Below are 26,445 nucleotides of genomic sequence, written 5' to 3'. Positions count from 1 at the left end.
TGTTGATCGCTACGCCACTTTGCGTTCGAGTACGCGACAACGAGATCGTTTTACGAAATCGCAACGATGGCTGACGCCGGTTGGCAACGTGGGAACAAAAACGAACGAGCTCGACGGTAACCCTTATGTCCATTAAACAATTTTCGATAGAAATGTATCGGCTCTAAACACGCATTTCCCAGGCATCGGAGGTGCTAAAGCGATTGCAGTGTTCAGCGATTCATCTAATGACACGTGTGCACGTGTTCCCGAGCGACATCGGCTATTATTACTCCCAACAACTAAGTAGGTAAATGTCGATCGCTCTTCTTGAGTTAAATGTAATGGATACGAGCCGACAACGTTGTCGGGAGATATTCCTGTTATTAATTTTAAATCTCTCAGACGTTCACGCTGTTAACACGCGAACGAAATCGTCTCGATGAAAATATTTCCATAATTAAATCTAAAACGATCTATCGTCGAAAGGGGAGAGGATCGCGACGCGAGAATGAGTGGAGATTTCGGGAACGAGGAATTAAAGCGACGCGATAAGAAGGGTCACCCTTTTGCGACATCTCGTTTACCATTCCACGGAGAGGTCGCTTTTTTAACAGACGCCACGTCGGCCGATTAGGTCTCGTTAGGATATCGCGGAGTCGTTAAAAATAATTGTCAGTCGGATAATTAAGGGGTGGCTTCCACCCCTTCCGAGAGGATATACCTTACTCCGGCGAAGGAGAACGATTTCCACGAGTCTGCTTCTTAGACCTAACTCTCCGAGCCTCTTATATTTGTCTTCGTCTTTCGTTCCCTTCTTTTTTATTCAATCTTCGCGCACAACGGTCTCCGTCTCGTCAATCTGCTTACGTTCCTCCTCGAGCGGCTCTTTATCCGCGGTCCGTATTTTGTTAGCACATCGTTAGCCTGGAAAGGGGGTGCGCGTCTCTTTTCTTTTTTTTTTTTTCGGTCGAGGGAGGGTGAAGGCATTGGAAGGTGGATTCCCGAGGCTCGGTTCGACTAACGGGCACGCATCGCTTGTTACGCAGATCGGACGCGCTTGGAATTGAATTTTCAGCGAAGGAACACCCCCGTTGTTTGTATTCACGTCTGTCTAGTGTACTTTTTATTTTCAGATACGTTTATAGAAGCCTCTAAAATTCTATACAAAATTAGAACTGGAATTGCCTTCGGACTTGCAGGCCGAAGATTTTTATTAGAGTATTCGTAGTCTGAACAGTGAGAAAATTAATAAAAACGAACTTAACCTAGTACTTCACGATTAGTGGGAAAAAACCATACCGTATAGTCCATCTGGTATAAATCTGCCTAAACTAAACCTTATAAGAGCACCGGTCAGGTGACGTAACCCTTTAATGCCGCGATAGTCAAACGACCTCGCGAGTTTATACGTTTTTCGATCGTTTTTAATTCGATTAGCTAAAATAAAACAATTCCCAAGCTTACAGAGAATCAGTACGAAGAGACGTCAGATAAAAATTTGACACGTTCGACGAGATTCAGAACGGAAAAGAAACGCGATCGTCTTCGCGGTGGGTTGGTTGCGTAAACCCCTCGCGGCGAAGGGACGATTGCTAGGGGTAGCATTGTAAATATTAATGCGGCGAGCTCGGGCAAAGAAAAATATTTGAATAATAATTACCGAGGCACCCCTCGGCCCTTGTTACGCCCCCGTATAATAAGAAAGGTTCGCGGATGGAAGAAGACGCACGCGAAGACGGGGTCGCTACGAGAATTTTCTAATTAGGAGGATTCGAGTCTGCCCCGCAAACAATACTAGAAGCAGCGCTTCCTCGTCTTCGGGAGACACTCGAAGCCTCCCGAGGAGAAAGATTTTAATATCCAAGGCTCCGAACCGTTATTATCACTCCCTTATTACCGTCGCAAAGGAAAACAACCAGCGACGGCTGGAGGAATTCCGATCCCGTAATTTACGGTCATTTAGAGCAAGAAAACAATCCGCAATTAGCGACTATTCGTTAAAAGTTTCTCGGCGTATAAAACTTGGACGTTTCAATAAAACCATCCTTCGAGTTCTTCCTTGGTATAACATCGATTTAAAAATTACGTTGTTTGTTTTGCTCGAACAAGTCAAGACTGCGACGAAATTTGATCGTTATATGAATGAATGTTCAGAGCGGCAAACTATTAAGCATTATATTATATATGAATACGATACAAATTATTACAGTATATATTAATAATTAATTCCTTTCTCTGACACATGTGAGAATATTCTTTAAGTTTCCGTCGCGGAGTACCCGTTCTCTTGTACCTCCTAACGAACTTTAAATTATGCATCAATAAGGAAGTCTCGCGGAACTTGTTGAGCGTGTAATCGATACGCGGACTTTAATTACCAGGCACGGTGTAAAATAAGATAAACGTAATTTTACGACAAATATACGTATGCAACAGGAACTCGAGCTGTAATTACATACATATTTGCTTTCGTAGTCGCGTTAGACGTAAATAGACTCCCCATAAAAATCTAGATACGAATAGACACGCGGATGCAAAGTGGAAGAGTTGGCTGTCGCGGAGCACGAGGGAAATTAGCATTCGACGATTTAGTATGAAAAACACGCAACGTACTCCTCGAGGAAAATTTCTTTTCGTATTTGTAACTGTTTAACCGAGGTTAGACGTGGTCGGGTACCATAACAGCAATTTTACGTACGAGTATTCAAGCTTGTAAGTAATATCGCTTGTAAATACGTATTAACGCCACGAGTAAATGTCGAAGCATTGGAAGAATAGAATTTCAGGGAAACCATGATACAAATATATAGTTTCATTCCTTCATCTCTTAGGGCTGAGAGTTTCATTTAATACTCGATCGCGTTAACTCGAGAGGGATGAATTTCTGAACCGAAATTAAGAAATAAAACGGCAGTTACGTTCCGTAATCAAAGTGCTTCGAGGCGTTAATTGGATGAACGATGGTACTTACACGAGAAACGGAGTTTGCCCTCGCGCATACCAGGGTCTTCCTCCTTTCGAGTTCGCTTTAAAAAAAATTCCGTCGTAACCGAGCATTAAATCTGTCCGCCGATTGGTCGATTCCCGCGACACCGACACGTGATTAAAGTAATTAAGTCGGGGGATGGATGGAGAGACTATGTAGAAATAGGGCGTTAGTGTTTTCCAGAGGGGATTAAGAAACCCTATCGAGATGGCGACCGGTACCCGTATAATTTAAATTCGCATTTATACACCGTGCTCTCAACGGCTGGACACGAATTAAGGGTTCTCGAACAACTTTCACGTATTTCCATCGAGTCGCCACGCGTGATTGGCTCTCCCGCAGGATATGAATAAGTTCTTCAATCTCTTCAAACCGTTTAATATTTTATAATCGCACGTTCGCGCCCTTTGAATACCATTTGTATCGGTAATGAAATTTATTACGTACTTTTCTGTCATTTAATCCGAACTGTTGGTGCTCTGGAATACTACGTGTTCTTTAACGCGACGCAATGTATCGATAATAGGAAAAATACTTGGGGTCAACGGAGACCCCAGAAGTCCCCCTATGGTCGAGGAACGCGTATTCGAGGCATCGGGGGATCAAGATAATTTACACCTCGTAATTTCTCGCGTATGACGCGCAACGGAATAAAGAGTAGACGACAGGAAGTAAGAAACTAGGACGTCAGATTTGTCTGGAAAGATTAAGAAGCCCTATCGTGATCAAGACTGCGCGCATGTAACTATTAGATGCCACGATGCCGTAATAAGGAATGAAGATTTCCAGGGTAAAGTGCAGCGCTCGCCACGTCGATATTGATTCGACGGCTAATTAACTGAGAATTAAACAAAAAAAACCTGGGGCAGCGTAGTCATATCGACGAAAGAAGGGGGAGACGCAGCGGGGGTCTCGAAATCCGCAGAATATGCAAACGTTATCGGCGAGTTCAAAGGGGCTACTCGGAATAAATTAAGGAAAGGGGTCACGGTACGTGGTTTTCCTCTTTCCTGCTGGCTCCCTGACAGTCATTAGGATAATCAACGAATTAGCGTTCCCGCGCTAAGGACTGGATAAGGTATAGGGAGTTAGCGGGACAAAGTGCGTCTCGACACGCGATGCCCAGGAATGATGCAGATACGATGCACACTCATCCCTCGGTGATCCCCCTCTCGATCAATCCGACACCGTCCTGCTCGATTTATACTTTTTATCCTCGCGAGTATCGTTGCTAGCGGGAATTCCGAGTAAAAGGATTCGTAGCGTTCGGCAAAAATGATTGGAACGACTTAATGGACGTCGAACTAATTGAAAAAATCAAATGTGACACGTAGGTTTCTCCTATCTCCACTTTTATCATATTTACAAATTAAAGGTCTGTGAGTTCTTTAATAAATATGATATATGATATGTATGTGTAATTATGATACATAGAAACTGAACATACACAAGTGGCGTGTGCACGTATACAAAATGCAATAATAATATTATTAATTGTAGAATATATTCGGCATACATTATGTATATTTTTTGTAAGTCTTCTATATTGGAGTAATTGTATAAAATCCTCGGTCTATCGATGAATGTCAAGTTCACAAGCATATCCAAAAATCGTCGAAAGCCGAATCTGGATGAAAGATGACGTAATCAATATATTTCATCTAACGAAAGTTATACAATGTCGCGAAAAAAGTGGAAATAAAAGTTAATGGCGCAGAACTGTACACACACGCGAAGACGATTTCTTACCCTCGCGAGGGAACCCTCGTGAAAAGAATTTGCTGGAACTGTGTCCTGCGATCATCCTCGAAGATAAACCGACCCACGTGGTAAAAGAGCCGAACTATCTCATCGTGTTTTTCACGCCCCAAGACAGAATCTTTCATTCCGTGCCCGTAAGGGGTACCTTTGCGTGTGAAATTGAGCAGGCCGATAGAGGAGTGTGTTAACTTGTACCAATTAACTGCTCCTTAACTCCGACCGGAAGAAGGTAGTTCATCACTTTTGCCACCCATGCTGTAATACGGGCTGATGCGCGCGTATAATGAAAGTCTGGTTTACATTTGATCATTGCTTACTCTGTATCAGAATGCAGAAGGATCGTTGCAATTATATTACCGCTGGTTTACTTTTCAATTAATTTTTTGGAAATCGAAGAATTTTATATGATCACGCGAAATTTATTTTATTGCATTGTCTTTGGAATTTATTTATCTGTTTCTGTTTGTTTCGTTCTATTTTTTGTTGACGTTCTACATATATGACGGTACAAAACGTCAAGTTCAAATGTTAAGGCCGATCGCACACGGCGCAACCGATTTGAAATTAGTGTTGCAAACCGTTTGCGCTCTTTCTTTTATCTACCTCACTATCTTTCTTTTACCTAGATCTACGGTCGCATCCAACTAGTTTCAGAGTGGTTCGAAACTGATCGGTTGCGCCCGTGTGCGATCGGCCTAGCGCATTCGCGACCGTCAGATATTTTCGAGTACTGACGAAAGTAATGAAATTCTGAAGCAAGACATCGCAAATTTGTATACGTTAGGGCGAAAATAATAATTACAAGATATGTTTTAAAATATCGCTGTTGTAGATACGTAGTGTATAAAATAAAAAGATTTTCATAATGTTTCCATAACCAGAAGTAGAATTCGAATTCACGTCAGCTGTCGCGAGTGTGTTAATCGTAATCGAGTACATTCGTTGAATACAGATAACAAAATCAATGCGCAGAGATAGCTGTGCTTTCAAAGAGCATCGACAGCGAATTAATTATGGCCGAAGGGTTTCGTTGGCGTTCGATTCATTATCCCACCGATTCATGGGCATTCCAGCCGCGAATGCCAATGGGTTCTTTAAGGGTGCCTCAGCTTTAAGCCTTTAAGCACCTGACCATAAAGTCACTGGTAATTGTCTCGGTGAATCTGAGCGACTCACCCTCGCCGACAGATATGCAAATAACTCCGGGGTTAGTTAGCTAATGGGTTTACCCGGGAGTCGGTGTCTGTGAACGGAGTTCATTCATTAAGGGTTGATGGCTTAATTGCCGGGTCGCAGCATCACTGCCACCCTATCACAGGCCACCACGGTCATCAACCTAACCCCGTCCTTTTACTCGACTTCTGCCACCTCTCTCGTGTTCCCTAGCAACAGGTTGCAACAGGAGACGTTTGTATAGGCTGCTCTCGGTTAAGCCAGGATTCAACTCGTTTTGCGCCCCCAAACTGGCGTTAATTAATTGTCCCAGCCTGGCTGTCGTCCCGACAGGAAGACCTCTTTCTCCCTTCCGCCGCGGTTAATTGTCGAGCACGTCGTTAACGCGATCTTTTCTGCCCTTTTATCCGGTCGGCGAAAGTACTCTGGTTTTTAATGAGCTTCAAACGCTCGCTGGCATCCGCCCGGTCGCTTCTTGCCCGTCCGTTATCACGTGCTCCGTTGGCGGGACGGTTATTCTGACAAATGGCAAGTGCCTCTAATTTCAATACCGATTTATTTATACGATACTTGTGATGTGTTTCGATTAAACTAGAATCTTTGTTTCTATTGTACTTGAGTTTCTCTATTTCACATGAAATTTGTACTATTTTACTATTCGGCATGCAGTTTAACTCATTCTCATGAAATCGAAACTATCGCGAACAGGAAGCGTTTCTCGCCTCGTCTATCCGCTGATCCTCGGCGAACGTTTTTTCTCCAATTCACGGGGAGGTCACGACTATACCAATTTTCGCCATTTGTATGCGACACGGTGGCGCTGTCAGGGCAGGACGACGTGAATTATCGCGAGTGTCAGGCTTTACGGTTCGTATGAACGGTTTAATTTAAGGTCGGCAGTTTTATTCCTGGTAGAAAGCGCGCTCGCGAGGAGTAGCTCGGACGCAGGGGCACGGGGAAAATAGGAAGAATGCTTTTCTGGACACGAATGCTCCGTTACTTTCGACTCGTTCGTCGGCCGGACACGTACTTTTCGCACGATTTTTCAGTATACTGCTCGATCGAGACCACTTTAAACTCAGCCGTTTGTTCCACGCGGGGACAGTAAAACGGCTACGGAGATTCTTTTCCGCGTGTCTCCCTAGGACAAATGCGCGCATACGCAAGCAGAATTTACTGTGTAATAATCCCCCTCGACGCGGAGAATGAACAAGCGGATTTCTGCTATTTCTTACGACGTGACGGCGACAGGGCGACAGATTGAGACGAGCTCGTGACAGGTGTATCAAACCTCTTCGGATCGACGCCGAGAGAGCTTCTGTTTTAACAGATCTCGAAGGGTGTTCCAGATGATATTTTGTATTTTTGCTGTACAGAGATCTAGTAAAATAGGAGAAATATAATATAGAAGTAAGAGAACGCGTAAATTACTATAATGTAATGTGCGTTTCTTGTACAAAGTGGCCTTCCTTAGAAACCAAAGCTTTAAATGAAATACTCGAAACGTTCAAACAACGCTAATCTGATTCTATTCTCCATTGATAGTTCAGCTGCCGCTCCGGCGTGTTAACGTTTCACGTCGAAGCTGGCCAAGCTTTTCGTTCTTTGGTCGTTCTCGCGAAATTTGGTAGGAAGGATCACGGTTTTCCGCCATCGGATGTGGCTGGAGTATAAGCGGGAGATGTGCCGTGGATGGAAATGGCCGTACTTGGGGTAGAATCCAGAAATTCCCCGTCCACGTGATTGTCTATCTCAGCTTCTGCACGAGGAACCGTGAACGCTCGCCGAAGGCGGGGATGATTTAGTAATGAAGATATTAACGGACGGAAAGCGTGCCACAGAATACTGAGATTCAACTATCTAACGGCTAACATAACTCACGTTTATGACTCCGTGGCGGCCGCTTCTTCCCAGCAGCCTTTGTCAGACCGTCGCCCCTTTTTCTTTTCGCGCACCCGTTACACCGCGGCAATTAATGCCCAAATCGCTGGGGAAACATTCGCCTGGGATCGTTTGCGGTTTCGCGACAATATCCGACGTTTCATATTTGATGTTGCGCGCGATTGCGACGGCTAATTCGAGAGTTCGTCCGATAAGGTCGTCGAGACTCTTGGGTTTGTGATTTATGTATCGTGCGATCCTTAGGAGGCAGGAAGCTAGTAGTATTTATTTGTATGTACCAATGTCCTACTAGAAACATCATAGACAGAGAAATCACATTCTGGGGGAGTGAGTAATTAAGACAGACAGTAATGCTCGCTCTAGTTACCTCGCACTTGGTGTCAAAGCTATTCCAGGCACGACAATAAAAATTCTAGTCAGAAAATTTACAGACTTTGTATCTTAATGACCGTATATCGTAATACAGGGGGTTCTCTCGTGCGTTAACCGAGAGGTGGATTCAGGGGTTGCGGAGAGTCGGACAAAAGGGGAAGAGCGAGACGAGAGGGAAAGAGTGGTGGCATACAATAAGTTTCAGTGGGATACATTAGCGGAGTTATGCTCCCGGAGGCACTGCTGGCTATGCGGTATATCTTGGTTATTTTTTACTATCGCCTCTGGCAGCACATAGAAACACGTGAAAAGGGTGGTTTCCTCACCCTTCGCCAGACCCCATTACAGGGTACGGAAAGGGACAGTCGGATATCGACTATCTCAAGGCCTTTGAACTGATTTACAGGGGAACTTCAAAGTTTTGTTATTTAATAAAACTACGTTGGGGCCCGTAATTAGAAATTTATACGATTCCTTTTTTTTTTTTTTTTATTGAAGATTTCAAATCTCAAAAGAGAGATTTATTTGCATTACAGTTAATGTTAATATCAATATTACAGAACTTTATGCGATTAAGTCACATAGGTAGAGTGTAAACTATCTACCAAAAGTAATTAAAAGAAAAAAAAAATGAAAATTTTCCTGAACACAAATTTCGTTAAACGTTGTTTGAATTTTGAAAGGAACAGTTTGATAATTTTTTCCGCAGAAGTGAGCAAAGGAAGTTCCATATGTGGGTTTCGAATCGTATTTTCCACGCGGCCCAGTTTCCCGCACGTATAATAGGAACTTATCCCAGGGGTAAGGGATATTTTTATATTTATGGCGTCGAGAAGGGGAGGGAGGGTGGCACTAATGCCCATCTCCCTTTTTTTTTTTGGTAATAACCATACGCGATAGTCACGCAGAGCGAGAAGAGTCGAATTATGGGGTGGGCGAGGATACTTCGTGGGATAAAAAAACCTATTTCGAGGGTCTGTCCACAGACTGCACAGGGTGGTACTATTTTTTTAGAATCTGCCGTGTCTCTCATGTAATTTATTCTTAAAATAACAATCCAGAAAGTATCTTAGAAATAAGCTACGTAAAATCATGCTCAACTCAACGTAAAAAAATGTTAATTTATTATTCTCACTATCTATTATTTGCAAGCAATTATCGAACTAGAAAGTATGAAGAAATTGTAAAGACGAGCATGCTCTTTATTTACGGGGCGTACGATAAGAATGCAATGACTGAAATATTCCACGAAACTGATGGTTTTACGGGAACGTTCGAAACGTGTCGGGAATGAAAACAACATTGTTGACGTTTTAGCAATGGTAATACAACGTCTGCATATAACTGGACTGGAAATTGCATCGAATTCCGTTATTAGTCAACGAACTGTGGTTCGAATTCTACGGGTAGAGAAACTTCATCCTTATCACGTATCGTTTCATCAGGAGGTACGCGGACTTCGGAAGACATACTAATTTATCCGTGGCATTTAAATCAGACAGCAGTACCAAGGATTTAACCTAGAATAAACTACGGTCGATTTGGTTGTTCGTTCTCTTATTTATTATTCGAAAAACAAGCAAATATCATCGCTGCGCTTTACGTACCGATGATGCAATCGATTTATTAACCACGGCAAGTTAATTCAAATAGCATGCGCTGTCGGACGCCAAGTGTGTCCTCGTTGGTTTCGAGAAATTGAACGTCCACGGCAACAGAGTGTTTAGGTGCATATGGTACACGGTGGAGTACACTCGGTAATCAAATAATTGAAGCGCATTTTATTTATGAACATTTGACAGGCTGAAAGTGCTCAATTTTCCTGGTGCAGCCATTGCCAGTTTTGCCGGGGACTACGCGCCGCTGTTGTAAATAACCGTGTAGTGATGTGGTACCAACACGACGGTTGCCTTGCGCATTATGCACGACAGTCAAGAGTAACAACTGTCTCTCTAGACAGTTCTATAACCGTTGGATTGATCGCCACGGAGTATTTCTATGGCCATTACGTTCACCAGACTTGACGCCATTCGATTATTCTCCGCGTCGTGCATTCGAAGACTTTGTCGCGAACCCCGCGGCTCCAGGACTCGAAAGAGCGGTTTCTTATAATAAGGAATAAATATTATTCTGGAGCATTAGTTCCGACGATAACCATCGACACTTTCAATTTAACGGGGGTTAACATTTAACGTTATTATTCTATTCGGCTTTCGATTGTCTTTCAAATCTAAACGTATTACAGTTAAATTTAAGAAATATCGAGTATCTATTATCTATGTACAGTCACATATACGTGACAAGTTAATGCATATACATATTTCCAATGAAACATTTATTTAGGAACATCGAATTGATCGTTTAATTTAAGAATTCTCGTTATTTCTAACCAGCTTAATATATTTGTGAAAATAACGGAACGAGATTAAGTTGTTATTGTAAGTTCGAACGATGATGTCAGTTGATCGTGAGTAATGGCACGAGAAGAAAGGAACGATATTTTACGTGCACCAACAAAACATATGCGACCGTAGGAAGGGTACTAATTCACCAGGGACTATCTTTGCAGAAACGAAATATTTTCTCCTACTCAATGTCATGCACGAATAAACTTAAGCCAGTTAGGTGTAATGACGAGGTACAGCTAGGGGTTGCTACCGTACTGGCAAGGGTAGGTCAATGATAGGTCGCATACCCTCGAGAAAGGGGCTTAGAATAACAGTGAAAAAAGTTCAGCGCTACTTTTTTTTTTCGCAAGTAGATAATATTTTATATTTCAAAATCAGTATGTTTCGTTTCGTCTTCGATTATTCATGCCTCTACAAGTTAACTGTTATCGATTGTCTTCTCAGGTATAGCGGTTGCTACAGAAACGTGAGGATGCGCATAAATATCAACAAAATAAGAAAATATCGACTAATAACAGGAGTTTGTTAACCTACGAAATTAAATTCAAAGTACAAACAAATATATTGTTGCGACGGTACGAAGATGCCGCTCTACAGTTCCGAGTTACATCGTCGCAACGGTGTGAAGATGTTGCGACGATGTGAAGTTGCGGAAACGAGTTCTCGCGCTTCCGGTTGCCAGGAAGCGGCAAACTTTTAAAATAGTAGAGAGCGATTCGAGAACTCAAAGAGAAAAGACGTTTCGTTACAAGTCTCCAAGATTATCGTTGTATTATCGTTAAATTGTTTAAAAGTTATAGTTTGTTAATAAACTTTATATTCAATTCAAATGAATTCTCGTGCTTCAACCCCCCGGCGCAACAATATCAATCACTTTTTGTTCATCAGCGACGTTACCTCCCCATGAATTGAAAAAAAGCTGTTACAATAATACGAAATTTACCGTTCACCGGTATTTCTCGTGCTTGAAAATACTTTTTCTGTCATTTGATACATAGTTCCCTACGAGAAAGTTCCCTAGCTACGCGAATAACAAGGGCTCCGCGCAATAAAGAATTCGTCGCGTCCCCTTAAAGATACGTGATATATATTAATCCGTTTCAACTGGTTACCCGTTTATACAGGAGGTAAATTAGTGCCCCGACGCATGCCCTCCGTTATTGAAAATGTAACGTAGGGGAATGCGTATTCACCCCAGTGATTCTTACAAATGTATTCCGATTATACGTCTCCTTTATACTTTCCTGCGTCGCGAGGATACGTTTGTCGCGGGTCCTTATGGTGGGAGGCGTCGAAAAAAAAATAGCTTCATGTCACGAACGATCATTAGCAACTTTTTTTTTAAAGAAGGGTCAGGAACGACCTTGAACAAGACACGCAAACGCACCTATTCCCTGAATATCGCGCATGTTGCAGGTACCGACCATTACGGAATAAAATAATCATGCATGTATTCTTCCAGCTACCGTTTGACGTCAGAGGACTCTCATGATTCATCAGAGAGATCGGTGAGTTGCAAACGCTTGCAAGGTAGATTTCAAAGCTCTTGTAAAATATTAGGTAGACCGAAAAGTAATGTCGTTTCTTTTGCATTAAATTCAAACTTTCCAATAAATTTCTATCTCGTTATATTAGGTGGTCGTGTTTCTATAAATAGACAATCTAATTTCATAGATATTCATGTTGTAACAGTAATGGAGCAAAATGAATCGTGCACAATTCAGTAGTGTAACATAAAACGTAAAATATTGTGCATGTATTACTTATTAATCAAGCGAAAGAAACTTTTGGGACAACCTAATATAATCGCCTTCATTGTCAGCAGCCTTTTAAGCAAGTATTTAAGATGGCAAAAACTGCATTACTTTCCAGTCCACCTAATACGTACACGTAACTTGCTAGATAAAATGAAATTAATTTTAATAAATCTTTGTTTATTTGGTGTAAATATCAGTTGTTTCACTTTGATTTTTAATATGCGTGATACGTCGTTTATAAGACATTCATTTCCAGAGCATCCATGATATTATTTTCTATTGATATAATCGATAAATCGGTTTTGAAACAGCGCAACTCGTCTACGTGCACGGGGCAGCCCTGCGAGAGGTTCGTTTCATCGACAATGATGTATCGTTCCGCAAAAATTGCTCGAAGGCTGGGGGCTTGGTTGCGAGCAATTACTATCGTTTCCGTTTAAGACGTTTTAAATCCGGACGACGACCCGTCGTGTCTTGCCGTGACATTTTGATACGAGTCGGAATTGGCCCACCTAGACACGGTTTCAGCAGTCACGAGATACCCACCCCCGAGGAACTATTGCGAGGAGACCATTTGCCGGAGGAGGAAGATGGAAGTGTTTCGATCGGAAAGTCGTTTTCACGCTCTGACCCGTTTATTCTCGTACGTGATTCGCTGTTTAGTCGATATGTCAGTACGATCCCCGTGTACCCGGGGCTTTGGGGAGCACGAGATTTTCCAGAAAGAATAATTCCCAACGCCTAACGGACAGTATCTTTACCCTCCGCCACTTTCGCTCCATTCTTTTTATTCCCCTTCTTCATCGGGCGCGGCGCCTCATTTCTCGCGGATCGAACGTCGACAGCAACAATCGTCTCGAGGTTCAAAGCGAGGACGTCTTATTATTGGACTTTCCGCTTTCTTGACACTACCAACCCTCCCGCGACGTCCTCCAACCCCTAGTTCCGTAACGGAATTTATTTTTGCGACTTCAGCCCGATCGAATGTCGCGACTAGGCGACGATTGGGTAAACCTCCAATCTTTGAATCGTTCGCGAAAGGTTTATCGGGAGAGTCGTAGGTTCGTCATGAGGTACTCACTATAATTGAGGTCCGTATTCACGGAATTTTATTCTTCTTCTTACGTATTAATTTAGAAAATTCAGTTGCAAAGATTTTAGGCTCCGGAAGATGATTCTATAACAAACAGCTTGCTCGACCCTGCAAAATTATTATCCCGCGAGTTTCTTAATTGTATCCTGTTTCTTAATTGATTAGGATTGAAGTCACGTGTTCCGCAGACAACGGAGGTAGAAAATAACCGGAAAAATCAGGATATTTGAATGTATACGTGTCGAGAGAGCGTATAGGGATCAGACTATATAGTGCCTTCGAGGGAAATCGATTTGGTTCATAAGTGGGGTTATAAATCATTGAGTAGTCGAGCAGTGCAGCATTGTTGCTGCATTCACAGGCACTAAGGGGTTATAGATATCGATCAGATAGTTTATCTTCTCCGAGCGACAAAATAATCGTACGTATCATTCGCTTGGCTTCGCGGTATTCGTACTAGCGCGAAAATATTTCCGCAAAAAAATCTTAGCAATCGACATGTGCACACAACAGATGGAAGAAATTCAGTCGAATGCCGATTAATAAATTCACCAAACGGTTAGTTGTTCTGCGATACTAACGCTGCAGGCAATTGGACTGTTTTCGTTAATGCGTTCTTTATTTTTTGTCGATTGCGAGCAAAGGTTTCGGCAGAGGCTAAACGCGGTGAATGCCAGCGTGACTTTAATAAGCATTCACGCTATTCTCGGGTCTCGATACCGGCATTGTTTGGCACAATGCGGAAGATTACGAATTTACATGACAACGAAGAGACTTGACGGTTTTTGGGTCGTGTTAAGGGTCGAGGTGACGCTCGAGACGATTTTCACGCGAGCGAAGTTGCGAATCTCACCCAGACCTCACGTTGCGTTTATTCTAATGCGTTTAATCCTTTTTTTCTTCGTTGCAACGCCATGGCTCGAGGCAAGAAAGGGAAACAGTATGGAACAGAAGGTTATTTTTAACAATAATTTTCACTTTTCACTTTTTTATATTAATTCGATTTAAACTCTGTTCGTGAAACTAACACGAATTGTTTCGGGGCGCTTGGTTTTAGTGACATTTAGTATACGTAAATCAATACGCAAATAAATCTAGCGGACCTCCTTATACAAACCAACCGACAACGTACGAATGTACCCTGTTATATTAATAAAGAGTCCCAAGCTAATATTCGAAGCAACGCCATATGAAAAGTGGCCAGCTCTGGTGGCACGCGACAGACATCAACAAGCCCCCAAAGAGAGACGTTTCGACTGTTCGCCTCGAGTACAATTTCCCTTCTAAACGAGGCCCGTGTACGAACACGCCCTTGGCACGGGGCGCGGAAGCTCCGCGATACGCTCATTTGCATGGAGAACGGAGCAACCCTCGAGCATCGCTCGAAGGGAGGCGAAGGAAAAAAACTTCTGGTCGCGCGACGCAATTCAAAACAAACTTACCGTACAGGTTTCGAGTTTCGTTAAAAAAAAAAAAGGGAGGACCCAAGGGAGAACTCGAAGGTAGGCGGGGAGCTAATTTGAGGTTGGACTAATTTTGCACGCGATAAAAAATGTCGCAGGTCGAGATCGAGCGGGGGAAAAAATGCGGTAGTTGCGTGTGCGGGGGTTAAGAAGTAATTGTAACGGATGTTTTTGCATAGGGGGTCACGTGGACGTCCGTGAAAATGAATTACGCACAGTGAATTAAAGATACGTCTACCGGGGTGTTCGAAAGCATTAGCCCACAGAGAGTGTGTATTAAAAATTGTATATTTCTACAGGTTTATTCAGAGGCAAACTTCATTGCTACTAACGATGATTCAAATATCTCAAACTTTTAATAATTTCGAACAACTCTGTATTTTCCAACCACCCTTAACTCTCGTTTCCACCCTTTCTTCCCTTTCCATCGAATTTAGCGCATAAGTAAACTCGTCCAAGTTTTAAATATGCTCCCCGTCCGAGCGCACACATCGGGTGGTAAGTTGGTTTGTACAAAGTTGCGGCGTACTTTCCGAAGTTTCCTTCGCCGCTCAACGATTAAATGTTTTCTTTGTTATCGAGTTCTTCACCGGTCACTAGACGTTTCCGCGTGAAACGCGCGACATTCCGTGAAACAAAGTTAAAGCAACTAAACAGCGAGAGACTATTTTACAGGGGGATATCCGATAAAGCCACGACACGTAACGCATCAGAACTGGCACGAACGTGTTCTCCAACTTTCTCTTTTACTGGCACCGATTAAATAAACAATTGCGCTCGCGCAATTGTAATTGCTCGTCGCGATTTTCTATCGCGCTTGCGAAACGTGATTACGAGATTCCTGCACGATCCTATCAATTTTAACGCATTGCGGTTGATCTCTGAATTTTTTTAACGCGAGCTAAGCCCAGTGATTTCAACTGCGATTAATTACTTAACGAGATCGAGTACGGGAGAAATTTGGAAAAAGTATTAACAAGTAGAAGCTGTATTTAGCAAGTTTTTGGTAACTGATTCAATGCATATTTTATTGAATTTAGCTCGGAGAGTTTACGTAGAAATGCTAATACCACTGTGAGAATGACAATGGCCTGATACTACTTAAATGAATGGATACGTGTGGCATGCAAGAGATGGGTAAAATTTTTATTTAGATAATACTCTCAAGTAAACCAACGACAAACGAACACCTTTTTATCCTCTAGTCCATAAAATGCAATTTTGCCCATCTCTGGAATCTGTAAATGAACTTAATTATCATCGACATCAACTATCTTATCCGTAATGCGTTAGTAGCACATCGAGAAGCAGCAGATACGAAAATGCAGCCTAACTAACACATTTCAGCGTAGCTCTACGGGACTCTACGTACAAATTGCAATAATATTCATCGTTGTTACTGACCTGTTGATGGCCAGGACGCGACTGAGGCTGGGAGAGAACCTGGCCTGCATGGTCTACTTGCACCGCTGAAACTATCACAAGCATTTGGTATTTTATTCGGTCGTGATAGAAGTTTATTATTTTTATTAATCTTTTTTTTTTCTCTTTCTTTCTTTAATATTACTCGATTGTTCACACACAAAAAAATACCGAACAAAGAAGAGCAGTGGTGGTCAACGTCTACGAAAGCGCGTAACTGCTAAGGCTGAGGGACTCTAATGAAAAAAAGTTGTTCGGGAAACCCGTTACGGTACAGGCTCGCGAAATAATAATATGTACATACATATTTCTGTTTTCAACCGATTTGGAGAAACTACAGAGCAGGCCAGACTCTCTCCTGCCTCGAACCGACGCCTCCGTTGTCAACGTGTTGAATTTCTTTTTACAGCCGTTTCATTCCGTTCGATACGAAACTTAAAGTCGCGCTTTTGGCGCGCATCGACGTGTCGCTCCGACGATAAACATCGAACGCTGAATCGTTCAAGTAGTACGGATCGATAATTCTACTCGTGGTTTTCATATTATGGTCGATTGTTGTTTCATTCTTGGCACGCAGGGCACAGTTTATTGCGAACGCGGACGACTTTCGTGTTACGTGATTTATACGTATTTCGATGGTAAGGGAGTACGTAATAAACGCGTCGATAGCGGTACGTAGGTGTAGTTTGTTAAACATTCAGCAATTGAAGCGAAATTTATGCCACAGTTTGGAATTCGAGTGGTTTATGTGTTGATCCCGTCCGTGCGCGATAACCACGTGTCATACAGAGATAGATAAAATTTTATTCGAATAAAGACACGGTACACCAATCGATTGGCAATGTTTGTTCGATCCAACTATCCTTCAACGAGACAATTTTGGCCATCTCTGATACTACGCCATTGTTTTGGCACGTCGATAATAATTTTTGTTCGTCGATAGTATCTTCTAATTTTAATGATAAATATTTGCCAAGGTAAATAAGGTTCTAAGTTGACAGTAGTCTTCTTTTCGAAATTCAAACCTCAGTTTTCTCGTTGAACATTTCGCGAACCTGAACTCTCCACGAGCAAAGTGTTCCACCTTGGTCGAATGGCAACGCTGTGTTTAAGTATCGGCGTAAGGTACAACGTAACCCATAATTAACATGCAACGTAGAGTGCGCATATAAAATCGCTGGTCGATAAAGGATGTTAAGTAAAGTGTTCTACGCTTGTATCGTTTCGAGCAAAATCTCAGCGTTTCATTGGAAGACGTCGGTCCTCTCAGAAGTCATGCAGTTCTGTGCCAGTTCGGTGATTCCAGTGAAATTTAGCGAGCAATTAGTGAACAAGTCAAGTTTGTTAAAAGAAAAGTGAATGAACAGAACAAGTGAAATTAAAAAAGAAAACCAAAATCCAAGTGTTCCCTCATTGCAAAGTCATTCCAAATAATAAGAACAAGGTTTCGGGAAATCAAATTGTCAATTTCTCCTTGACATTGTAATTGGTTGATATACACCATTTATCAGATTTGCTAACGAGAAGATAAAGTGCGCATCAGCAATTTCCACGTTACAAATAGTAGAAGTTGTAGATATCGTCGTGTATCCGCTTAAACATGAAGTTGAACCTGTTCGTAACGTAACGCGATTCAATTTCGCGTTTTCCATACCGTCAATCCCGTCCAAGCGCAAACAATAGGGGACTCACCTACCGATCGGCGCAACGACGCCGCGAAATTACCCGCGCGTCGAGCAACGATCTGCCCCCCTCCCCTCGGAGTCCGCCCTCGATATCAAAATAAAAAAAGAAGAAAAAAAAAAAACAGAAGAAAACGAATCTAAAAGCAGTTTCATCAGCGTCGTTTCCGTAAATCATGCGAGCCGTCCTTTCACTTTTATTCCCCGAAGCGTGCAGAAAAAGGTTCGAAAGAAAGGAGGGAAGCAGGCGGGAGGGGGTGGGGGAAGGGGGAGTGGGGAGGGGGGGGGGAGACGAAAAAAGTAAGCGGGGGTCTGGAGAGATCACGAAGCAGCAGGGTGATCCCGCGATGGAATTTAGTTAAACAGTCGTCGTCGTCCCCCGACGTCCTCGTCCTCGTCGTCGGTCGGTCCGGGTGCTTAATAAAAATCGAAGTCGTTCGTTGCTGCCCCCAACCCCTCTCACACGTTCTGCGGCCGAGAGAAGGCGAACCGAAGAGCCCCGTGACGGTGTAACCCTCTTTCGTTCGCGTATGTGTTCCCTCCTGCACGGATTTCACGGGACCATATGTGTATATTGGCGCATCTACACTCACGCACGCGTGATGTTCTCCGCGCGGAAAGAACCAGGCCCGTGTGTGCGCGCGTTTATAGCGTTCACAAGCGGGGAACGCGAGACCGCGCGCGCGCGCGCGAGAGAGAGAGCGCCCCCTCGGCCACGAGTACGGTAGCGATACGTTTCTCCGACAAATAAATAAAACGAAACCGTAAGCGAGGGAATAAAATGTGATTTACAACGGTGGAAAGACAATGGCCGAGGCTCCGCACGATAATGTATGCGGATGGCGCGGACTGGTACCCGGGGATACTGACTTCTGATTGGTCGTGCCCCGACGACAGCGCTACAACGGAAAGCGATAAATAACTGCGAGCAGATAAAACCTTTCTTTCTGCCTTGGGCTTAGCCTGGCCACTCTCGCATCGGGCTTAGCACTCCAGGCTTCTTTTCCTTTCTCTCTCTTTCTGAAACCCCCTTCTCTGTTCCCCAACCCCTTTGGTTCTCTCCTCTTTCCATTGCCCCCCTTTCTCGCTTTTCTCCTTCATCTCCGTCTTTCTCCTTTTCTTCTTTTCGCGTTAGCCGTTGTCTCTCGTCGCCGCTTCCACCAAACGATTTCGAATCATAAGGGTCGGTTCGCACGAAACACGACAGCCGCCACTGCGTGATACATGACGAGCCGATCCCTTCTCCTCATCGAACACCAACCACCCTCAACGAGGGTGATTTTCGCGTTTTAGTGAGCTTCTCGACGTCCACCCCTCGCGAGATCGAGACCCTCTTTCGCGAAAGACCCGCTTTTCATTAGGTTTTCCTCGGCCAGGTGAAGGGATGAAATCGACCGAGCGAAAGTGTCTCCAACATGGTTGCAAGTACGATTCGCTGCGTTCGAGATCTTGAATGAGATAGGAGTTGTAAATATTGAATAAATTATATATGTACACCAAGTCCATTTTGTACCTGGTGCGAAAAACTTATAAATTACTGCAATAGTTTCTGTGTTATCGATCACTAGCAGATAATCAACGCGACTTTGTTGACCTTACGTTTCCTGCAATTCCAATACCAGCAACAAACCACGTGCGGCCTTTTGAGGTTAATGTCGAGCTTTTATGCATCGTCCTACGCTACATTTAAAATTCAACTTTGGAGTCATATATAGAATCTAGTTAATTTATTCCCCAACCGACTGAGTAGGTTCTAAATCGATACCAGAAAGGTTCCGTAACGTCGATCGCGTTTCGGGAGACACCAGGAGTGGTTGGTGATTTTAACAGAAAATCGAACAGGGATTGGCTCTCGCTTCGGCGCCGCTGTGCTTCTCCCTTATCGTTTGTAACACCGTGACTGGTCGTAATCTGTACCGTAACACGGGGACACGGTTGCTGGCGAAGATTTGGTAAAGAACGACGCCTACGACGTCGATTTGCATCCCAGACTGCTATTTCGGACTCCGACAACCATGTCGCAATGTTATTCGGCGGTTGCGACTTGTTTTATGTCAGATGAGTATGCTCGAATCTCACTAAGGAGGCATGCAAGTTTTTCCAACAGTTTTCGGCCACTTTATCCTCGGGGTGGCGAAGACAATAGAAGGGAGACGGTACCAAGGCGATCGATCGTTTACTACCCCGAGATGGTGACTGAAATTCAAGGGGAATTAACGAAGGAGGGGAGCCTTTACAGAAATATGATATTTTCCCCCCGTAGTAGCTTGTTAAAAAATATCCAATGACGAGGGCTCGACGCCCTCAAACCCGAAAGGTCCCTCCAAAGCGCCTAACTTCCCAGGGTTGCCGAGTCTTCGTCCAACTTTCATCTAGCAGTCGTTTTAACTCTCGATACCTTTATCGATGACCCCATACACCCCTTTTAACCTACGCTCCATAACTTCATCAGCTCTTTATGTTACATAAGCTAGGATCTATAAGGTTATTTGTTATCCTCTCTAAAACCCATTTCGTCTTACATTAGACACCAACTTTAATTCGCCAAAAAATCTGACTAACCATTTCTGACTTTTTCCTTATTCGCGTGCACACGTCAGGCCGATAGCCAATTTTATGAATATCCAACTCCCCGTCGCCCCCCGTTTGGCAACGTGTCGTGGCGCGAGACGCGATGCCAAAATTTTCTCTTCCATCGATACGGCCATGCCGTGGTAGCATTTAATTAAAAATCGCGAGTTCCCGAAGTCCATCCGTGTTCGATGAAAAACATCGCTACCGGGGTATCCGCAGAGGGTCGAACAGAGGAGGGGGCGGGGGGGGGGGGGGGGGGAAGGGCGTGGCCGATTTGAAATATTTTGCGCAAACGAGTCGAGTCTGGAAACACGGTGACGGGGAGGGTGTGGGTGGTATAGAGATGCAATTATTTAAAACAGCAATCACGGAAATGAAAGAGCAGGATTGAATAGAGTCGCCCTCCCAGCTCGAGGACGCGTAATATTCGACCAGCTTTCCCAGCTGGAAAAACTCTCTAAAGGCTTTCCTTCCGGGCCGACGAGCAGCAATGCAAACCAAAAATCAAACAGAATCGAGAGACCTGCTATCTTTTTTTTCCATTCCCCTCCCCTGCCACGTGTTCCTTGTTTCCCAGCGCGAACACCCCGGTTCCGCCCCGCCCCCCCCCCCCCCTGCGTCTTTAATCCGTACGTTTTATTTGCGAGCCAGCCTCCTGTTTGCGAGCAAACGCGGCTCGCGTTTAATTTATTTATGTTCCGCCGCGCCAGGGAAAATTGTTTGCCTTTTTTCTTGGGCCTCGTTACGGCAGCGCGCCATTAGCGAGCTACCTTTTCCAGAAGTATTGTGCGCGACCAATGCGCCGGAAAACGTAACACGCGGAATAGATTTTTCTTATTTGTTCGTTAGCGCGGGAAACCGGCTATTTGATTTCTGGCGCGCTCCGTTCGGTAGGGACGAGAACGATATTGACTTTTTGTGCGATTTAACGGTAATGGGCCTGGCGTCATTTTTCAGAGGAGAATTATTTTTTAGTAAATATAAAATGTACGAGAAATACGCTATTATAAATTTAATGGTACTATCAACTCTTGTATTACTTGTATTTACTCTTGTCATTGAATAAACTAAGCATCTAGTTCCGTCACGGGTCGTCTCTTTATTCGAACTGAAAATGAAAATTCCCACAATTGTCTGTTTCTTTGCAACAGTCACGCGCGTAACAAGGGACCGCCTCGACCGTTCGCGTTCGGGTGCGTTCACCTTTCGAGGGAGTTTGACGTAAAATCATATTAAGTTTATTGTTGAGATGTGATCGATGGTCGTCGAACGATTATACAGATTACGCAGTCGATCCCTGTATTTGCTCACGTACGACCGGCACCCCTGGCCGAGTTTGAGAACAAGCCCACCACCTTTCCCTCTCTAAATCCACCCCCGGTGACTTCTATCGCCTTTCACCGGACCCTCTTGAAAACTGGCTGCCGCCTTTTGTGTTTGCCGCATCGGCGAAAAAGCCACTTTTCCCTGTGTATTTGTTATTGACCCTGATGATTGATCATTTTGATTTGATAATAGAGCCCGATAGCATCGACAAAGGATAGGCGGAGACGGCCGATAAAGAGATTGCGATATTTACGGGCGCACCTCGAGAAATTAGCACACTGTAAGTTTCTACTTGATATACAGTGTGTCGAGAGAAGAGTTTCTTAGCCAAAGTAGATACCAAAGTTCATCCTTTTTGTATTGGAAGCGATTTTTGTGAAGAAAATAAGACTAACGACTCGTCATTAAAATTCCAGTTGTTTACCTTTCATTCGTTATTCGAGGTTTTTTATCCAGACGAGAATTTTTACCGAAACATGGACACCACACCACCACCGTCCCCTCTGATGGAAATTTTCGAAGCAGAAAAATTTCTTCGTGCCTCCCTCCTCGTGGCTAACAAACCGCGCAAGGAAAGCAGCGGGGTAAGGTTTACAGGAAAACCATCGTCTTTTCCTGGAAGGACGTCGGGTAGGGTATCGAGACTTTAATATTCTTCGACAGACGCCTCCACCCCTCTTCCCAACGAGGGATTTTTCGTTCTGGCAACGTATCCCCGTCCTTTGCCTCGCGGTTCGCTTCGAATTTTAATAACTCAGGGAATGCTCAGAATCCAATAATGTCCCCGAGCGGCTTTCTTCGTACAAGTACGCGATTTTTCTCCTGCACGAGTCACCGAATTCGTCCACATGTGTGCAAAAGAACCCTTACTCCCTCGGTGCTCTGTCTCACCCACCTCTGCGTCGTACAGACTAAAACTGGGCAGACTAAGAGTTGGTCGAATTATCCTCCATAGCTTGGAAACAAATTGCTGTACAGAGTTTTTGTTCGCCGTCTATTACTCGAATAAAATTCTGCCCACCTCTGGCATAGAACAGATACATATACTCGCGAATTGTCGCTAGAATCGTCTCCCTTCGTCCTCCACCCCGAGCTTTTACCTACAACCATCCCCTGGTAAGGCTCCTGAAAATCTCATATTCTGGAATGACGACGCGACTTCCACCCCTCGACCTTTCCCTCGCCACTCTTACGAGGGATATTCTTTCCAACGTCGAAATATTCGGGGATCCAGACGATGTTCGCCAGTTGATTATGAATAAATTTCAACCCCGTTTCTCGGACTCGAACGACACGTGGAAATTTGAAGATTCATCGTAATAGATGTCCGCGTATCTCTTGTTGTTAACCTTGTACAATGTTCGAAAGGATCGAAAGATCTATCAATTTGGAAAGAAAATTAAATTCAAGGTATTATTACTTGTTATCTGCTTAAATTTATTTTTCCTTCTTTGTAATAGTCACTCTTTATGATTTCTACTTGAATTTCTAGAGTATCCACTACAAACTAATACGAAACAATAAATACAAGTTGAAATATTTGAATAAACACACCTTCGCGTAGAAGAATAATACAGAGGGAACTACCGACTTCCAGTTTCTAGCAAATGAGCTCCGATTGTTAAGTTCGAAGGCAGTTTTTCAAGGGAAGCGAACCTGTACTTCTCTTTAAGAATTGAAAGTATTCGTTTCTTTCCTCGTTCCCGATACACCAACCGTAGTCGTTAAAGCGTGGAAAGAAAATTGCCAGCAAATCACCGTTTTTCTACAATTTCAAACAATCGGTGCGCGATAGATCATCCAAAGAAACTCCTTTCCCCGCAGCGATACTTCGCTGGCATATTTGTCACGGCGGACGGCCATGGTACGAAGCCAACCATTTCAAAGTAAAACGCGAAACAGCAAAAATTCAAATGAAATTATCATCATCTCCGTCCCAATTGCAGAAACGTTCTCGTAACGTACCGCTTTCGTGCGAGACAACAAATGACCAAGATTGCATTTAAATGTATCCCGCATTTGCAAAGCAGCCAATAAACGTCGACGAGTGAGGCATGGTCGGTTAAAATAGCTGCGAGGATATCTCTCGATAGCTATTAAACCGTAATGTCCTTCCGAGCATTTCGTTGTCGATCGTTTGCGCCAATTTACTTTAACCACCCTCGACGATGCCGTACGATATTAATGTAGCACATAAGTTTGACCGAAATTCGGTAGCGAAGTGAATTCAGTAACCTATTCAGAATAATCAAAATACAAACATTTCCGATTTGTTTCCTAGAAACGTTACAATTTACAAACCCAAATTTACGCAACCCTCTCAATTACGATAAAGCATCGCAAGAAAATAACGAACAACCCAGCCCTTCCAATTTAGAGATTACGAGGAATTCCAAAGGCATTCCAGCATCCATTCCGGAGTCTCAATCGACGCGAGCACCCTAATTTCTGCTTCCCTATATCGAACGCCGCTCGTTCCTCGATTTCTATTTCAACCCCATTCCGTATCGCGCCGTCTGCGCGGCATTCACGAGCCCGAGAATCAGTCCGTCGACGTAGGTGAGAGCCATCCAGGGTTTTGGGGTACCTGCACCCCCGAAGAATAGATTTCTAAGAGGGTTTCGGCGGTGAAGGGGGGAGGCCTGGAGGGAGGGTTGGCTGCCACGGCGAGGAGTCGCGAGCGATAGAGTCGCTCGTCGGCGTTCTGGAAACGAGAATGGAGAATCGAGGATCGAGGAGGAAAAAGAGGATTGTCGGGTCAAGGTGGTTGATGGCAGTTAGGTGGAAGGTGGAGGGGGTCCTTGGGCCGTGAGCTTCGTGGAATAAGGTAAGGATAATCGAAGCAATCGAACGACGATGCTGGCTGGCGACGAGGGCGTTGGGCCGCGAAATGAATTCCACCCTTCCCCGTAAGGGAGGAGAAAGGAGGCACCCTCTCGCGTACACTCGCGCCTACGTTCTATCGCGCACACGTATGCACGGATACATCGCCGTCCACGAAACGACGCTCGGGGCTGCCTGGAGACTGATAACGTCGCGCTAGAACGAAGATTTGTGAATACATTAGAGAAAATGCGAAGAGGGGTGGCTCCTGGATGTAAGGGGGCGGAAAGATGGACTTTGAGAGATGGGAGGATCGGTTCCCTTAGGAAAACGCTTCTCGAATCTTTTTCTGTTCAAGGTATTTATCTTGCGATCGCGGAAGCCACGGCTGAGGGATGTCGGCCAACTTTCGAGCACACACAGAGTGGAGTTCGCCTGAGATTGATTCGATTCGGTGCTTTGTAGTTATTCATTTATCTTATATTTAATTAAAATAGCTTGTACGACATGGTTTACTAGAGGAGAGTATACAGGGCGAGGCACGAGAGGAGAACTGAATATTTGTTAAATACAAGTCGTGCTAAGCGATGTTAGCAGCCAAAGTAGAACTGTTTTAGCCCGATAAATTCAAGTTTTATTCGCGATAAAAAAGAAAATGAATTAAGAAACGAATGAATGAAATGCAAATAATGAAGATTCTAATTTTCTCCGATGATATAGAGGATAAAATTGGTTCGAGTCGCCGATCGGTTCGAAACAGTATTTACCAATCTAGAAGTGCAAATGGAATTCATCAACGAAACAATTCGACCAGTGCTTTCAGGAACACTCGAACTCGAAAGGCTGGAATTACCTTTGAAGAGATCTCGCCGATTCCGCTCGCGAATCGATTTGCAATCGTTTAAAAAGCTTGTTAGCCCCTCTCTAGCCGGGCGTCCCGTTTCTACAAGAACGCCTAATTCTCGAGTGGACCCGAAGCGATCGATTCGATCTAAATTGCCCCCGTTACTTTCGCTTTTCGAGGGGTCCCCCGGCACTCGGGGCCGCTCAAAGGGCACCGTGTTTCGCGACGGTGACAAAAAGAGTCGTCGGTATTACGAAGGTGGAGACATCGTTTCCGTCCTCGATCCCCGTCATTTCTCATCTCCGTCATTTCTTTTCGCCTCCGCCGGGTCTCTCGCTCGCTTACTCTCCCGGCGAGAGACTGATGGCGGTTTATATTACGCGGATTCATATTACCACCAATTAAACTCCTATACCACCTCGAGTTCGTGGTGTTCATACTTTATACTTGGGGGATGTGGGACGTTGGTACCTGGTGCACGGATCTCCTACATGAGCGTCTTTAACATTTTCTAACGGGTGTCCGAAGGCTGGCTTAGGTCTCGTTCATGACCAATAACAAACTTCATTTTTAAACGATACACTCATTTCTTGCGTGCAATGTCACTTTTTGTTTTTTTTTTTATTTGTACAAATTCAAACTATCTTCACTGTTAATTGTATCAAAACGTAACATACTTGGACGCATTAATTTTTTTATTAATCATAGGAGTTTTGAATTTTAGAAAATTGGTCTTCCCGTACATAATACTTTCCGAATTAAGGGTGCGAAACTAGACCTCTAAATTTCTCATAGATCGCAGCTCTAGCGTCGATTCCTCGCGTCCCCGATACGTGTCTCATGCGTCACTTCCAGTTCATTATCCCGGTTGGAAGGA

The 26,445-nt window shown here is 43.9% G+C and overlaps 1 pseudogene; it reads right to left on the bottom strand.

Annotated features, from left to right (window-relative positions):
- Nucleotides 1-19,412, bottom strand: part of LOC128893375 (uncharacterized) — a 30,431-nt pseudogene extending 11,019 nt beyond the window's left edge.
- Between the last annotated feature and the right edge of the window lie 7,033 nt (nucleotides 19,413-26,445).

Source organism: Hylaeus anthracinus, unplaced genomic scaffold (assembly GCF_026225885.1).
Source record: "Hylaeus anthracinus isolate JK02 unplaced genomic scaffold, UHH_iyHylAnth1.0_haploid 27395, whole genome shotgun sequence".
NCBI lineage: Eukaryota > Metazoa > Arthropoda > Insecta > Hymenoptera > Colletidae > Hylaeus > Hylaeus anthracinus.
This window is presented reverse-complemented; position numbering and strand designations above follow the sequence as displayed.